Source organism: Microchirus variegatus, assembly GCF_963457635.1.
Source record: "Microchirus variegatus genome assembly, chromosome: 4".
In the NCBI taxonomy this organism is placed as follows: domain Eukaryota; kingdom Metazoa; phylum Chordata; class Actinopteri; order Pleuronectiformes; family Soleidae; genus Microchirus; species Microchirus variegatus.
The window spans coordinates 18,700,307-18,703,637 of NC_139805.1; positions in this window are offsets into that span (position 1 = coordinate 18,700,307).

The window sequence follows — 3,331 nt, forward strand, 5'->3', positions numbered from 1 at the left end:
ACACAGTTGTTTGTCTACATGAGCTCTTTAAAGGTCAACTATTGTACAGTCTGTGTTTGAGCTTCTCTTCGAAGCAAACAAGTCGCTGGACCATTAAGTGACTCCTTTCACCTGTTGGCGAAACAGTTCCCATGACAACCCTAATGGAAGTGCTCACTCATGACCTCTTGTAGACGTCGCTGTAATTACGCCGAAATGATGCGGCGTCTTTTTCATTGTCTGCCTTCATGAGTCATTTCCCGTGTCACTGCTGTTTCCAAGCGTGATCCGGCATCATCCGTGTGATGAGCCAAAGACACTTTCACAACTTGTTCTTGCACTGAAGGGTCAGATTGAGCTCATTCATGTCATAATAGTGGTATTTTAATGAGATTTACCACGCGGCGTCTTTCGATATTCCATGTTTTAGTCTGCATTTTAAAACATGAAACATGAAGTGACCCTTCCTTCAACCCGGGAGGCTTTTGAGGAGTATTGCGTGAGCACACAGTCGTGCACATTTCTTAGGACTGCCTGCATCCTTTTATTTTCATGCATCCTTCTCCTCTACCCACACATGTTCGCTTTGCCTCGGCCTCTATGCGATCATGTTGCTTGGTAACAGCAGAAGAAATGATGAGGAGAGTGGGTGCTTCCCATATGATGTGACTGTCTTCACATCAGCTGTAAAGAAATACGAGAGAGCACAACAGCAGACTGAAACTTAGCGGACTGTGTTCAGGTTTCACAACTTCAACTCGTAGTATATAACCTGACATTTGGTGTATGTGAAAATTGAGATTATCTAAAAATCAGAATGGAGGAGCATTAAAGGTGCATTATGTAATAAATCTAAAGCAACTGGCCATAAAATCCTCCTAATATGTCACAGAGACTCAGGAATAATGTTCATATAACAAACTGAACTCACCAACAACAACAGTACAGACAAAATATTTGCCTTAAAAAAAATATTTTGCAGACTGCAAATCATGTTTTGGCATGTGGCGCCACCTACCGCCGTCTACCAATCATTGCAGTCAGTAGAGTCTCAGCTGCCGAGCAACTACGGGTTGCCAGTTACGTCTGAAAACGAAACCTAAAAGACCTCTGTATTTTGAATTTGAATGTAGTAACCGTTTTTGGCCACATTCTTACATATGGCACCTTTAACTTACTGGTAAAAACCTCTAAACAGCCTCATTAAAGGCTCAGAACTGTTTTCTGAGCAACAAAAAGAAGTTGTCAAATGTTATTATACAGGAAAAAACTAAACTCTTGCTTGATAAATGTACAAAACAAAGTCACATAGCCCCCAAGTCCCAAAGCTTTGGTTCCTACAGTTGTTCTTTTCACAGAACATCGATAAGCTGCAAAGGCTGCCGATGCCGCTGCTTCTAATCTCACCGTAAATCAAATTTAAATGGCTGCAGGAGAGACTTTGCCGCTTGTGGTTTGCCGGACGTGATATTACATCATTTTTTATTATTTGGAAAACCGCTGTGATTAATTGAACGGAGGGATGAAGAGGCCGAATGATTAAATAGGTCAATTTACGATCATACATAAAGCATCTCACTCATCTGTCTCCAAGCAAGTCACAGCATGAAAAATTGCAGAGATGAAGACACAAACTGTACAGTCAACATACACAGCAGTTACTCTGCTGAGAGAACTGAGGAGACCACGTCAGTATTTCCTTATGTACTGTTTACTCATTAGTCTCTGACCTGGTGGAGAAACACCCTCTCTATCATCCTTTGAGCAAACTTTAGTGATTCCCCCACTCGGTGACATTATTAATACTAGTTTGTGAGGCTTTACAGCATCTTTAGAAATAAAGGTCACAGCACGGTTGCTAATGACAACCCCTAAGCGTGCTGCTCCACTCACATTATTTGTGTGTGTGTGTGTGATTCTCTCTGTACAGCCCGTGAGTGGCTGTGTGTGATTTGTGGAGATCGGTCGCCCCCTGCTGTTTCACATTCTTTAAATTGCGAATAAAAGACGGTTGCCATGCCAACCAGAGGGGCCATTTCTGGAGACAGGAAGTCAACTCAGCATCGACCTGTGGGCATGAAACATGCAAGTAACTGTCAAATGACACCGGCTGGTCTAGATAGTCAGTAAAGTGGAGACATGTTTTGCTCATTAATTGTAATTATCAATATATTCATTGCAGTTGTAAATGAAGCAAATAACAATGAATCATATAATGTATAACTGATATTGCTTTAACAAACTTAAAACATATCAATATGCATTTTATCACCTGTACAGACTCTGTATTTTAGCATTTTTTGTGTCCAGCTTCTCAGATGTGAACTTAAGATGATTAAAATTAGAACTTAAAGGTGCCATATGTAGGAATGTGGCCAAAAACGGTTACTACATTCAAATTCAAAATACCGAGGTCTTTTAGGTTTTGTTTTTGACGTAACCCGTGGTTGCTCGGCAGCTGAGACTCTACTGACTGCAATGATTGGTAGACGGCGGTAGGTGGCGCTACATGCCAAAACATGATTTCAACATGATTGCAGTCTGCAAAATATTTTTTTTAATGCAAATATTCTGTCTGTACTGTTGTTGTTGGTGAGTTCAGTTTGTTATATGAACATTATTCCTGAGTCTCTGTGACATATTAGGAGGATTTTATGGCCAGTTGCTTTAGATTTATTACATAATGCACCTTTAATCAAACACTTTGCTGTACGTGTATTATTTTTGACATTCCAAAGCAAAAATCTGCTGACAAAATGAATGCAAAGTCAGTTAATTTTCCATTAAGTATTTTATTCATACAGTGAGGGTACTCATACGTTATATTCATCTTCTTTTTTCTTTTTTTTTACTACAAAATATATCACCTTTTAGTTCCTGAAAGCAACACTGGATATAAATCATCATCAAGTTCCATTTCATAAGAAACAACTAATTTTCAGGTGCCAACCAAGGCAGTCAACTGTACCCGAACACGTCAAAAATGCATCACAGATATAAGAAATCACATTCTAATAAAGATAATCTTTTTTTTTTTTTTAAATCTCTTCTGTCTAGCAAAGCCACGACGTTTGAGCGCTCGGTCCACTGTCCACTGACACAAAGAACAATTATCATTTTGGTTTTTCTAAAGAAGCGAGTACTAATAAAATACTGTATAGCCACAAAATAAATAAAAAAGAAATAGATAAATAGATAAATAAATAAATAAATGTGCTAAAAGTTGAGTGAGTCGTCACATGTGAGGAAAGCAAAGATATCACAGTGAAGCTGAAGAGGCAGTTTACTCTGACATAAAGTGAAGTGAGTGTTTCAACAGAAGCAAAGCGACGTGTTGTGATATCTCTCTGGC